Below are 15,133 nucleotides of genomic sequence, written 5' to 3'. Positions count from 1 at the left end.
TCTGTACGGACAGCAAACTGGAAGTCTCAGGGCAGGTAGATCCTCAGGGACGGAGGAGCAGAGCCAGTGGACTGCTTCTTCTCCCAACTCACCAGCCCTGCAGGGCGCTCCTCCTGGCCTGGGGTGCAGAGAGGGGCCAAAGTGTTTCTCTGATGGCAGGGCCCTCCTGTGTACCCCACTTCAGTGGCCCAATGTTGACTTTTCAGACTGCCAGAGAGGGGAAATCAGTCAGGATGTAAGTTAGAAATTGGGGGACCAGAAATGTGCAGGAACGGGGAGCCCATCCAGCCACCTTGGAGACCTGGTGATCCCTGACCCTGGTTACCCCAGCCTGCCTCTTCAGCTGTTTTAAAAGCTCTGTCTGGAGCCGTCTGAGATGAGGAGATGACTCCATTGTGTACATCCAGTCCTGTTATGGAAAATCAATGAGTGGATTCCCTTCCCATTGGGCCCAAAACCACATTAGCTCTTAAAATTCTGCGGATAGTTCTCTTTCGACTCAGTGCTTCTGCACACGTTATTCCCTCTACCTAGAACAGCGACACGCGCGCACACACACACACACACACACACAGTCTCAGCTCAAAGGGATGTTGACTGGGACTCAGCTCAAAGGGATGTTCCTTGACCATCCCCATCCACAGGCTAAGACAGGGTCCTCCTATCCTTCTATTTTCTAGGACTCCGATTTGTTTCCCCCGTCATAGCACACATCATAATTTGAATTTGTATACCTTTCTGTGGTCATTTAATGTCTTCTCACCCACTAGGATCGTGTCCGTTAAGCCCAGTAGACTCAACATCTAGCATCTAGCATAAAATCAACACTCCCTAAATAGTTCTTGAATACATAACTGATCGAATGACTGAATGAGAGTATTTTCCTTATTTCCTTCAATTAAATTGTCGTTCTGTATTTTTAGCAAGGGAATAGAGAAGGAGCCAAGGCAACCCAGAATAGGCAAAGGCGATCGAAAAGCAGGATAATCCGGTTGCTAAAGTGCAGATTAGGGAGGAGGCTGGAGGGTAACATCACACGGGAGTGAGGGCTGTCCCACTCAGTGTGCATGACAGTTCCTGGAAAGGTTACTAGAAATAGATCTTGTGAAGCCACTTCCCAAAAGATGCTGGTTAATGGCGTCTAGAGTGGGGCCCAGGGTTCTTCCAGGGACCCGAGTCCAGGTTGTAGACCAGGTTTGGGAACACATTACCTTACGGTCATCTAGAGTTCAGATTACTTTCAGGTAATACAGTGTTACTTACGTGGTGTCATTTGTCCAGATTTCATGTTGTTTCCTATATCCTGTCATTCTTAATGGTTGATGCTGAGATGTGTCGTAATGTAGAAGCATTCTGTTCCTTAACTGATGGAATGAAAACAAAAGGAGGAATACGCCTGAATGAGATCATGCAGAGCAAGACATCGCACTTTGTCTAAAGAGCAGTCGACTCATTACCCGTATCTCAGCCCTGGTCTTACTAGCAAATACGTCGAATAGCGTTTATCAAATAGAATTCATTCAAAAAGAAAAGATGACGCATAAGCTGTTGAGATGGAAAGAATTCTTATCTGTGTCAGGCCTTGCTCATTTATTGAAGAGATCAAGTTCAGTCAAAACAAAAGTTGCTTGTCCGAAAATACTTTCTGCTAGAGTATTTCAATATTTGACAAATGTTTCATTAGAATTGGGCAGAGATTTAATTTAAAAATATCTTACTGGGCACCTGGGTGGCTCAGTCAGTTCAGCGTCTGACCCTTGGTTTTGGCTCAGGTCACGATCCCAAGGTTATAAGATCAAGCCCCATGTCGGGCTCTGTGCAGGCAGCGTTAGGATTCTCTCTCCCTCTCTCTCTCTCTGCCCCTGCCCTGTGCATGCTTGCTTTCTCTTTCTCTCTAAACATAAATAAGTGTTTAAAATATGTATCTTACTTACTGCAGTAGCTGAGTGGAAAAAAGAATTTCTATCATATATTCAGTTACTGATACGACAGTACATATATTTTTTAATTAATTTATTTTTATTTTCATTTTTTTTTAATATATGAAATTTATTGTCACGACAGTATATTTTAAGATGCCTCTGTTCGGTGACAAGACTTTGCCCACGGAAATCACTGGGGGGGGGGGGCAGGCACCCACAGGTCCCCCAGGGCCTACCAGGTCTGCAGGTGACGTTGTGCTCAGCCTGGCCCTTTGTTTGCCAAAAGCAGTGTGGTCTCTGCCCACAGGAAGACAGCAGGTGTAAGGGTGAAGGCAGTGACGTCTCATCTGGCCCGTAGATCGTGGAAGAGATTTCCACTTCTTCACTGTGCCTGTCTACCATGCTGGACATCTCCCTCCACCTCACAGAGTTTTACCCTCTGACTCCCACCTGCCTTTACAGAGACCCGTGCTCGTGGGGCGAGAGCAGGTGGCCTCCTGTTTCCATCCCTGCCTTCCGGAGCCTGGCCTCCTGGTCATTCCATCGTCAGGGAGCCCATATTGGCTCCTAACACCGCCTCCCTCTTTCCCACTCATTTTTCACACCAACGGAAATTCGGATTAAAAGAAAACCATGACGCGGTGGCATTTTCAAGCAGCACCTTGACATTTTCTCAAATTAGTTATAGCTCTCTAAGAAGAATTACACGACATCGGTGCTTACCAGTCTAAAAAGCAAATTGAAATGTTTGATTTGTGTCTTAGTCATAATCCCGTGGGATTGATCCAGAGGTCACAGACAGTAAGAACGCGTACTAACTTAATGGCATTTTCTTTCTAAGAAGACAAGCTATTAGTGAGCCGGGGTGGAGGGGAGGGAGATACGCCTAGAGCTGGTCCAACTACGCAGGAATTTCACTGATACCACAGTGACACAGATCCCATTGTCACCGGTGTCTAGAGATATGCATAACACTGTAGTTTTCATTTTAATCTCAAGGACATTCCTTCAGTTTTCCTTTTTATTCTAATTTTTCCATGAGTGACTCAAGCATATTTTAACGATTGGGAAATAAAGAAAGCAAAAGCACCCAGTCTCACAAGCCTTAGGTTCTTGCCACGCCTGGTGGCAGTCAGTCATCCGCTTACCCCGGGCACCAGATCCACGTTCCCGTCATGGGGGGTATTCCAGCACAGTGAATGTGCTCTAGATGCAAATGTATCCACATGCTTCCCTTTTCCACTAATGATGTAAGACTGATCATGCCTTTGGGCAAATAGTTTGTTTTTTCTCATGAATGCTAATGAAGAGAATATCTTGTAATTAATAAACCAACCTAGTCTCACTCACTTCTTGAAGTGATACTTGTTTAAAAAAGAACAAAAGCCCAATTTTTACCAGTACTGGAAGATGGAAAGAACATTAGCTTAGGAGCCAGACTGGATAAGAATCTTGGTTTTAATTAGGATTATGTTCATCTGTGATTTTCTGATGGTGCACACACACACAGTACTGTTTGCAAGTATTTGTGTGTGTGTGTGTGTGTGTGTGTGTGTATGTGTGTGTGTGTGTTTCAATATAATTTATTGTCAAGTCAGCTGACATACAATGTATACGGTGTGCTCTTGGCTTTGGGAGTAGATTCCCATGATTCATCGCTTACAAACAGCGCCCAGTGCTCATCCCAACAAGTGCCCTCCTCACCCACTTTCCCCTCTCCCCCACCCCCCATCAAACCTTAGTTTGTTTTTTGTATTTAAGGGTCTCCTGTGGTTTGCCTCCCTCTCCATTTGAAACTATTTTTTCCCCTTCCCCTCCCCCATGGTCTTCATTAAGTTTCTCAAATTCCGCATATGAGTGAAAACATATGATCTCTGTCTTTTTTGCCTGCCTAATTTCACTTAGCATAATACCCTCCGGTTCCATCCACGTTGTTACAAATGGCAAGATTTCATGCTTTCTCATTGCCAGATAGTATTCCATTGTATATATAAATCTCTTTTTTTAATTTTAATATTTATTATTTTTGAGAGAGAGACAGAGAGTAAGCAGGGGAGGGGCAGAGAGAGAATAGACACAGAATCCGAAGCCGGCTCCAGGCTCTGAGCCATCAGCACAGAGCCTGACACGGGGCTCAAGCTCACAAACCATGAGATCATGACCTGAGCCAAAGTTGGACGCTCAACCGACTGAGCCACCCAGGGACCCCTAAACCACATCCTCTTTATCCATTCATCAGTTGGTGGACATTTGGGCTCTTTCCATAATTTGGCTATTGTTGATAGTGCTGCTGTAAACACTGGGGTGCATGTGCCCCTATGGATCAACACTGCTGTGTCCTTTGGATAAATTCCTAGTAGTGCAATTGCTGGGTCGTAGGGTAGTTCTATTTTCAGTTGTTTGCTATTTATTATACTTAAATGCTTGGTTTAAATGTGGCACAAAATTATGAAATCCTTTGGCCAAAGTGTTTTTTACTTTATTCTGTGTTGAGCACAAAATAAATGTCATCCCGTTAAACTTCTCGCTGTAAAAATATGGGGAAAGTCACACTCAGACAATATTATCATTCCATTGGTCAAATATGGGTCTGAGCATGGATGATGTGGTTGATATTAGTACAAAGAGCAGGGGGTTAAAACCATCACTGAAACAAAGGTCTGTGTGGTCAGTAGTCACCATTGCGATAGAGCCATAATGCTTGAACTGTATGTGACTGTCAAATGTGAAAGTCCGACCAATTTCAGATATTCTGTCTACAGAGTTTGAGATAACAGAATTTCAAGGATGACCATACTCAAAAAAAAAAAAAAAAAATGAGACACAGGGAGGGGGACCATTTATCTACTGTGTCTTAAGAATTAATAGGAGACTTTTTAGCGTCCTCCTCCATAGCAATCTTTCTATGACAAAGTTCATTATTGCCATTCCATTAAGAGCCCTTTAAAAGTGAACTTGAGTCTTTCTTATCTTTCTGTCTTGGCCCAGATTGAGTCCCACACGCTCCGAGAAATAGTCTCCAGTTTCTCTATTAATCATGCCTCGTTCTGAACTCTCAAAGTTGTCTGTACTACTGGTATATTTTTTCACGTCAGAGAAACTTTCTGAGGGGCCAGTAGAGGTTTTTGTTCTGTTTTATTTTAATCCCCAGTATCACAGTGCCTTGTACAGAATTTACGTACCCAGTAAATACTTGATGCTCCTAAAAAACGAGAAGAAATGAAAGATAATTTTCGCACATGTGTATGAAATTAGCAATGACCAAGAAAAAAACGGCACAAATTCAGTACTAGGTTGATTACACAAAATTACTATAGGATTTGCAGATGGGTGGATGGATGCAAAACTACGAATCAAAAATTTGCTCATCTATTATGTATTTTGTTCATAGACTCTGATACTGAGTGGACCATGACATTTGCTCACAAATTCTCAATTTCTTTGCAAACGCACTTGGATAAATAATGTGTGTCCTTAAAGTTGTTTCCCCAAATTCTCTGAGATGTCAGTGTGGTGGTATAACATTGACTTCTCTTCGTTTCCAAATGTCCAGGTGAGTGGTAGCAAAAGCATCTGATCTCTAGGACACTTCCCAGCTGTGAGTTGTATAAAACAATATGGACTGACTGATTTAATGTAGACTCCTCCTGTTGGCCAGCCTGGTACTCTGACTTTAATCCCCAAATCTATACTGCTTGAATCACCTGGTCTGAGTATTCCCACACTACTGGTAATATATGGAGAAGCACATTCAGATATTCTGGAAATCTGGTTTTAATGCCAGGATAGTAGAAAACGATGATGATTAGGATGATAAATAACTTTGTGTAGTGCTTTAGAACGTATAAAGTACTTTCAAGTGTATACAGCATTATAAACATCCGTATATAACGTCTCTGTATAATGCCACCTTTTCCAAGTAGCAAATTAAGGAACTACCATTCAGAGTATTCCTGATATGAGCAGTTTTAACTGGATTTCTCTCCCCAAACACCCAGTTTTATGAACACCATTTATAGAATGATCTGTTTTTTGCTTTTGACAACTTTTATTACTTTTAATGTTTGTGAATTTTGTATGCAGTTTTGAAAGAAAGAAGACTTGAGAAAGAAACAAGAAATTACTCCTAACAGAACTATCTAAAAAAAATTTTTAACATTTATTTATTTTTGAGAGACAGAGAGAGACAAAGCATGAGCGGGGCAAGGGCAGAGAGAGAGGGAGACACAGAATCCGAAGCAGGCTCCAGGCCCTGAGCTGTCAGCACAGAGCCCGACACGGGGCTCGAGCTCACGAACCGCGAGATCATGACCTGAGCCGATGTCGGATGCTCAACCAAATGAGCCACCTAGGTGCCCCCGATTTTTAAAAAACCTTTTAACATTTATTTATTTTTGAGGTAGACAAAGCATGAGGGGAGAGAAGCGGAGAGAGAGAGGGACCCTAACGGAACTATCTAGATATAGCTTGGTATATTTGCGTAATGCTTCCTTTATCATATAATAGGCAGCTATTAATAGAATCTGCTTTAGAGCTATATGCTTCCTCTACCTGTTTATTGGTTCTTTTGACAATGTTTTAGGACCCAATTTTCATTATGATAAACTTATTGTTTTCACATATAGATAAGAGGGCAAAGTCATTCCTCCTTCCTTTTAACTTTCCAGGTGTCCTTAGCACTATGACCTGATTATTTTTGTCTTTGCATTATATGGTGAATAATTTCAAACATAGAGCCTGCAGATACAAAATTCTCCATGAAGTTGTGTGTCGTCTTTACAAAGTACCACGCTGATCTTTTCTCATGTTTACAGTGGTGTTATCTATGCTACTCAGTGAACACACCATCCAATCATTCTTGGCTCTTTGACGTTCCTTCATTTTCTTCTTGTCTCTCAAACTGCTCTGCTCTTACGGTGGCTTCTCTCCTGTTTCCTTCCCTGGGTCGCTTTATTAAGTCTACGAGGTAGAAAAGAAGCCAGTCTATGTATTTTGTTCCTAATACCTTGTCTACTGCCACCACATGCGAGGCACTGCTCCGTAAACATAGGTGTTCCTTAACTTGAAGTGTCAGAAATTTAAAAATTGTCTGAGATCACCGGGTGAAGAAAATAAGAATTAGAATTTGCATCCATTTCATTTCATTTGAAATCCGCCCTTTTTTCACTGCACCACACACATGGGCTATCGTAGATGGCGGTAATAAAAAGAAATAGTTGACCAGCATACTTCCCCTAACATGATAGCGAATATTTACCCGAACCAGCAGCCAGAAACATACTTGATACTGAAACCCTAGAGGCATTTCTGTTGAAGCAAAAACGAGAGAAGTGTATTACTGTATGCTACCCTTTTATTTTTTGAAATATTGTCCGTACAGCAAGGCAATCTGTTAAATAAGGCGTTGAAATAGTTAAACAGCAGATGATTTGAGGGAAAAGAAGTATTGGAAATAATTACCACGTTGTCTTATAAAATCCAGAAGAATTAAATGCAAAACCCCCCAAACAAATACGAAAGTTTGATATGTTGAGTAATAAAATGAGGTACAAAATGTAGTGTCTAACACCCACTCGTATTTTAGTCCAAACTAGTTAGAAAACGAACTAGAAGAATCACACTTCATATTGCAATAATTACGCAAATCCGCAAGACTCTCAATTTGTGGGAATATACTTTCCCGACAGTCCCGAAAGGAACCCTGAGGAAAAGGGTCTGCACAGCTGGATGAAAAGACTTCATATTAGCTTTATTCATGACAAAGAATAACAAGGGAAAGCTTGCTCTAGCAAATACCAAAACATTCCATGAAACTAGAATGATCTGGCGCCTGGGTGGCTCTGTCGGTTAAGCGTCCGACTTCCGCTCAGGTGATGATCTCGCAGCTCTGTGAGTTCGAGCCCCGCATCAGGCTCTCTGCTGTCAGCACGGAACCCGCTTCAGATCCTCTCTCTGCCCTTCGCCTGCTCGCGCTCTCGTTCTATCTCAAAAGTCAATAAACATTAAAAAAAAAAAACATCCAAATCATGTGGCTCATAAACACCAAAAAGACCCATGGAACATAAAGAGATTTTAGAGACAGAATATAAATTCGTAAATTTAGTACAATTATAATCTCACTTTTCTAAAACTTATGCTTAATTAAAATGTTTCTGAAATACAAGTAAGCTCCATAATTTTAATGTAATAATGTAAAGTAATAAATTAAAACATTAAAAATTATGTAACTTCTTTGTGACGTTAATAATTATAAATTGATAAACTGATAAGCTGATAAATATAAAAACTGATAACTGATAAGTATAAACTGATAAATATATAAACTGATAAAAAATTAAAACTTGTTTGATGGGAAAGGGTGGTAAACGCAAATACATCCTACTAACTTCAAAATCATTGTCAGGCAGTAACCAATATTTTGTCATACACTGGGATAACTTTGCTGCTTAAACAAAGGTAGAGCATATCATACCTATTTGTCTTTATTTCCTTGTGAAAGATTCTGTGCTGCCTCTATTGTACAAATATGCCAATACATTTGAATAATGTAAGTTGATGGGGGGAAGGTGCATTTCTTCGTGAGTCTATGGAAAACTTAGGGAAACTACCCTGCATTTAAGTTTTGCAGTGATATAGTGGGAAAATTATGAGCCAAAAGAATATGTATGTTGTACTGCCAGAGTATTTGTATATTGTATATTTTCCTTTATAGGTTTTTATTAGGTGGCATTTTGTAGTTTGGATCATTCCTTGGATTGCTTTTAATGTCAAAATGAAATTATCCATTTTTCATCAGAAGACAACTTTACTAGCAAATAAGTTTTTTTCCAGGGGGTTTTTGCTTTTGTATAACTGTAATAATATTAAAGGGATTTTTCTTCTAGGAGAGGATATATTTTTAACTTGTTTTGGAAGTCAATAGAAGGTATAATTCAGTTGAAATTAAATTTGCTTCTATAGCAAGTTGCTGGGAAACATCAATTTCATTAAATGAAGTATACCCAGAACTGGTTTCTATATATATTTCTAGAGACTCTCAAAGTTTTACTGTTGACGAGTCAGCTGATCAACTTGACCAAACTTTATCCTTTCTTATGCTGAGCCAAAATGAAAATTCATTATCCAGTCTTCTGCATGGTTTAGAAGAAATAAACATCAAAACTTCCTAAGATATAAAGCATTGAGAAATGAGTCTCTTTACGGGTATTTGAAAATAGACAAGACAATCACTGATTATTCTGAGACTATTCCCCAAGGCCATCTTTACACAAAATATGCTCACTTTAATTTCTCATTAAATTCTAGGAACCCCTTGCCCACAAGATGAAAAATCAGGATCACGATAAAATTGAGAGAAAATTGTATACAAATCATACCACTGAAGAATAAATTTATGTCTGTCCTTGATCTGTTGCAGTGCTTTAGAATATAGTCAGATAAAAAAAAACTGTAAACATTCATTCGTGAAATAATTCTTCCTGTTTCTAAGGGAAAAAAATCCTTATGAACTAGAAAAACTTACATTTATTTGATGCCTAAAGTTTTTACTAGGGGCCTAGCAAGTAAGAAAAGTTTTGTAGAGAACTCCCAGAAGTGATTGAAAAAAACCCAAAAACCTGAGGTAAACAAATAATAGTTGTGAGAATAATTAAAGGAGCCTCAGTTTGATTTTATGTCACCTCTCAACTGTCGGCATGAAGTTTATGAAAGCACAACAAGGTTAAAAACTTTAAAATCACTACAACATCCCCCCAAATGCCAAATTCCTTGCTACACACCGTGGGTCATCCTAAAGGTGCGAATTCTGAAGTAATACCAATTATCAACCTGTTCGTTTTTTAAATGTATGCCGAGCAGCTAACGTAAGGTGTCATGGATCTCGCGGTTGCAAAGGCCAATCAGTGAACCCACTGTTGGGTCCTGCTGTGTGTAGGGTGCTAGCCCCCACAATACAGGCCGGGTTTACAAAACTCTCAGTGCAGTAGAGGTCTAGATACATGTAACATAATGGGATAAGGTTTCTATGAGAGATATGATCAAACTTTTGTAGAAACCCAGAAGAAGGAGTTATGGCGGCCTGAGGAGATCAGAAAAGCTTCAACAGGACTTCGATAGTTTGGGGATGCAATACAAGGATGAAGAAAGATTGTTGAGTGAGAAGTGTATTGTCATGAAGATGTAAGGTTCGAAGGAGAAGGGCAGGAGATAAACCTGTAGAAATAGGGACCATGTATAAGAGCCTTGTATGCCCGTAGGTCACTTGTGTGGCATTGTGTACCCCAGTTTTTAAAGAGGGAGAGTAAACGTTAGGTTAGTGTTTTAAGAAATTATCTGGAGAACACTTAGGAGGGGTACTCACGTGTAAGAGGATGTGTGTGAGGGTTTAACATATATTCAGTATTTACATGGTGCCAAGGACGCAACTCCAAGAAACGCGGGCATTTCACAAAAAAGCCTAGGAGGACATCGTTGAGAAAAAGCGCCAAAGGAACAGTCGAAGCCAAAAGATAAACCAAACTGCCCGAAGCCTCAAGGGAAGGTAGAGTGCGAAGAATTATGGATTGGCCAACAGTCCCAAATGCTACCGAATTTTCCAGTGGAATGAGAATTGAGAAGGGGCGTTGGATTTTTTAATAACAAGGTGATCGGGGAGAGCAATTTCAGTAGAACGGTGATGGTGGAAGCCACACTGTCATGGGCCAAAGACCGAGTGGGACTGAAGGCAGTGTGAATTGAATGTGGACTCTGACAGAATGTGACTCATGCATTGTGGGTACATTCAGCTTTAATGGAAGCTGCCAGTGTTTAGGGCGGATTGCGCCAACTCCCGCCAGGACGTGAGAGTTCCAGAGCCTCCACATCCACTGCTTGCCACTGCCTCTTGACATTTTCTATAATGTTTTCAGCTTTATTGAAGTAGAGTTGACAAAACTGAAAGAGATTTGAAGCGGACCACATGATGATATGACAGACACACACACTGTGAAAGGACTTCCCTCAGGGAGTTCACACATCCATCACCTCCCATATTTACCTTTTGTGTGTGAGGGAGAATAAGTTCTACTCTATTAGCAAATTTAAACTACCCAAAACAGTGGTATCAGCTATAGTCACCATGTTGTTACACAATAGATCCTGAGACTCCATTCAGGTCTTTTAACTGAATGTTTGTACCTTTTTACCAACCTTTTCCTACTTCTCCCCACCCCACCCCACCCTACCCCCAGCCCCTGGCAACCACTTTTCTATCTGTTTCCATGAATTTGATTTCCCCGCTCTTTAGATTTCACATAAAGTTATACTATGCAGTATTTGTCTTTCTCTGTATGACCATTTCACCTGGCATAAGACCCTCCGTGTTCATCCAGGTTGTCACAAAAGACAGGATTGCCCTCTTTTTTTAAGGCTAAATAATATTCCATTGTCATTGTATACCACATGAGAAGAATGTATAATCTGCTGCTGTTGGGCTGAATGTTTATCTGGTCTAACGTACAGTTTAACCACACTGTTTCCTTAGTGATTTTCTGTCTGAGTGATGTATCCATTGTTGAAAGTGGAATATTGAAGTTTCCTGCTATTACTGTATTACTCTCTATTTCTCCCTTCAGTTCTTATACTCAAATGTTGGGTGCATATTTTCTGGTGTGACATTCTCTTGATGAATTGACCCTCTTAGCATTCTATAATGACCTTCTTCATCTCTTGCTATAGTCCTTGGTTTATAGTCTGTTTTTTCTGATATAAGAATAGCTACCCTTGATTCCTGTTGGTTTCCATTTTCATGGAATATCTTTTTCCATCACTTTCAGTCTATATGTGTCTGTAGAGATGAAATCAGTCTCTTATAGGCAGCATGTAGTTGACTCTTGTTTGGTTTTATTGTGTTATCTAGCCACCCTGCGTCTTTTGAGTGGAAAATTTAGTCCATTTACATTTGAAGTAATTTTTGGTAGGTATGAACTTATGACTGTCATTTTGTTGATTGTTTTCTGGTTGTTTTGTAATGCCTTGGTTCCCTTCTTCAAGTCTTGTTTCCTTCCTTTGTGATTTGATGATTTTTACATAGTGTTCTGCTTATGTTCTTTTCCCTTTATCTTTTGTGAATCTATAGGTTTTGGCTTTGGTTACCATAAGGCTTATATAAAACGCTCATAGTTATAACAGTCTATTGTTTTTTTAAGAAATAAAAGAGTTTTATTACAGCCCAAGTTAAAGACAGCTGCCTGGGATGCACAATCTTTACAAAGAAGAGAGTGCTCTAGGGAAGGAACATTGGGTGCAGAGTTACAAATGTTTTTTACATCAAGAGTTACAAATCAACTTGATAAAGGACATCCAGAAAGTTACAGGTTTTATCTTATTTTTTAAATTTTTAATTCCAATACAGTTAACACACAGTGTTGTATTAGTTTCAGGTGTACAATATGGTGATTCAAAAATTCCATACATCCCCCAGCGTTTATCACAGAAGTGCACTCCTTAATCCCTATCATCTATTTCACCCATCTCAGAACCCACCTTCCCTCTAGTAACCATCAGTTTGTTCTCCATAGTCAAGAGAATGTTTCTTGGTTTGTGTGTGTGTGTCTCTCTCTGTTTTTACACTGGCTCATTGTTTTAGTTTTGAAATTCCACCTATGAATGAAATCATATGGTATTTGTCTTTATCTGACTTATTTCACTTAGCATCATACTCTCTCACTCCATTTGTATTATTGCAAGTGGCAAGATTTCTCTATTTTTGTGGCTGAATAATATTCCATTGTATATACATACCACATCTCTTTTATCCATTCATCTATCGATGGACACTTGGGCTGCTTCCATAATTTGGCTATTGTAAATAATGCTGCTGTAAACATAGGGGTTCATGAATCACTTTGAATTAGTGCTTTTGCATTTTGGGGGTAAATACCCAGTAGTATGATTACTAGATCCTAGGGTAGTTCTATTTTTAATGTTTTAAGGAATCTCCATACCATTTTCCACAGTGGCTGCCCCAGTTTGCATTCAGCAAACTATCAGCAGTGAAAGTAAGTTCCTTTTTATCCACATCCTTACCAACACTTGTTGTTTCTTGTGTTTTTTATTTTAGCCACTCTGACAAGTGTAAGGTGGTATCTCATTATAGTTTTGATTTGTATTTCCTTCAAGGTGAGTGCTGTTGAGCATCCTTTCATGTGTCTGTTGACCATCTGGACGTCTTCTTTGGAGAAATGTCTGTCCATATCTTCTGCCCTTTTTTAAGTTGGGTTATTTGTTTTTTGGGTGTTGAGTTGTATCAGTTCTTTATATATTGTGGATACTAACTCTTTATTGGATATGTCATTTGAAAATATCTTCTCCCATTCAGCAGGTTGCCTTTTAGTCTTGTTGATTGTTTCCCTCTCCATGCAGAAGTGGTTTTTTTTTTATTTAGGTGCAGTCCCAGTAGTTTATTTTTTACTTTATTTTCCTTGCCTTAGGAGACATATCTAGAAATGTTGCCATGGCCAATGTCAGAGACATTACTGCTTGTGCTCTCTTCTAGGATTTTTGTGGTTTCAGATCTCACATTTAGGTTGTTAATCCATTTTAAATTTATTTTTGTGTATGGTGGGAGAAGGTAGTCCAGTTTCTTTGGAGTTTTCAGCCTTACACCCCATTCTCCAAAGAAAGGAGAGAGGCTGGAAATGATTGATCATGCCTACCTAAGGAAGCCCTCCATAAATCCCAGTCGTAAGGGATAAGGGGAGCTTCTAGATTAGCAAACATATCCACACCAGGAGAGTGATATACCCCAACTCCATGGAGACAAATCCAAAGGTCCCTGCACGTGGGATTTTCCCAGACCGTGCCCTATATAGCTCTTCGTCTGGCTGTATATCTGTGTCCTATACCATATTTTTTAATATACTGGTAGTTATAAGTGTTTCCTTGAGTTTTGTGACCTGTTTTAGCAATTTAATCAAACCCAAGGAGGGGACCATTGGAACCTCCAATAAAGAGCTGGTTGGTCAGAAGCACAGATGATAATCTTGGCTTATGACTGGCATCTAAAAGCGGTTGGGTGGGACTGAGCCCTTAGTCTGTGGAATTTGGTGATGTCTCTGGGAAGATATGTCTGAATTGAATTGAATTCTTGGACACTCTGCTGGGATCTGAGGATTTATAGTTGCGGGGAAAACTTCCACACATTTATTTGGTGACCAGAAATGTCAGAAATGAAGTGTCTATGTGAGGAACAGGATCCTCAACAGGAAGGAAAGACATAGTAGGGGAGAACTGAGTTTTTCCTACAGAGGAAGGAAAAAAACCCCAAGTGTTTCCTTACCATACCCAGCTGGCCTTTAGAAAATGTTGAATGGGGCAGTGCTGATCGGAGAAGGAAAGCGGAGGGTAATCTATTTCCTACAAGAAGGGAAAGTTATCAAAGGTAGTTATGTGAAACCAAATTGATGTAGTAAATTCAAAAGGATATGTAGGTTCATTTAACTTTAAGAGATGAAAGGAAATCCGAGAAGCCTGCAGAACTATCAAATATTTTGCAGTTTTTGACCTCCAGAATGAAGAAAGCCAACAACAATAGGAAATTGACTAGATGAATTTAGGGTTCCAGGGAAAGTTAACTAGATCGTGTTCTACTTGAGTTCAAGCTGTGAATGCTAAGCTTACAACTAAGAAAATGATGATTAAGGGCCAGAGCAGCACCCCATCTGTGAGCTCCAGCTTTGGGAAGATGAAAAGTGGGGAAGGGTTTGTGCCACAGGTAAAGGTTAAAGTCATGGATGGGAAGAATTTGAGTCATGACACTGTTCTTGTTACATGGAAGGGGCTTTGCACTGAGAGTTCATTCACCCTTCTGGCGTTCTGTGTAAATTGCCTAAGGATTTAACCAAGGCATCATCCTGCAGGGACTGCTCTCCCTGCCCCCTGCTATTGCCCAGAAGTGTTGAGCCCACTCTGAACGAGTGGTGGGAGCAGAACAGAGTCAAAATCTGGCACTTGGTTGATTTTTGCCAAAACAATGAATGAGTCACGGTACAGTCACATTATGATTGACAGCAGCTGATGCACCAAAGGAAGGAAAGCCAGAGATGAGATGTCCCATACACATGAAACTGACAGTGTGGTGCAACGTAGGATCTAAGTGACATTGAGCTTTATCAGCTTAACTGATGTTTTTCTGGACACGGATCGTTTAACAGCTCAACAACCATGTGCTGAGC

The 15,133-nt window shown here is 40.2% G+C and overlaps 1 protein-coding gene across 7 annotated transcripts in view; it reads left to right on the top strand.

Moving 5' to 3' along the window:
• Positions 1-15,133, top strand: part of SGCG (sarcoglycan gamma) — a 131,634-nt gene that overhangs the window by 59,384 nt on the left and 57,117 nt on the right. The gene's annotated exons all lie outside the window — the stretch shown is intronic.

This window comes from Panthera pardus, unplaced genomic scaffold (assembly GCF_024362965.1).
Source record: "Panthera pardus isolate Hobbes unplaced genomic scaffold, ASM2436296v1 HiC_scaffold_1, whole genome shotgun sequence".
Taxonomy (NCBI): Eukaryota; Metazoa; Chordata; class Mammalia; order Carnivora; family Felidae; genus Panthera; species Panthera pardus.
This window is presented reverse-complemented; position numbering and strand designations above follow the sequence as displayed.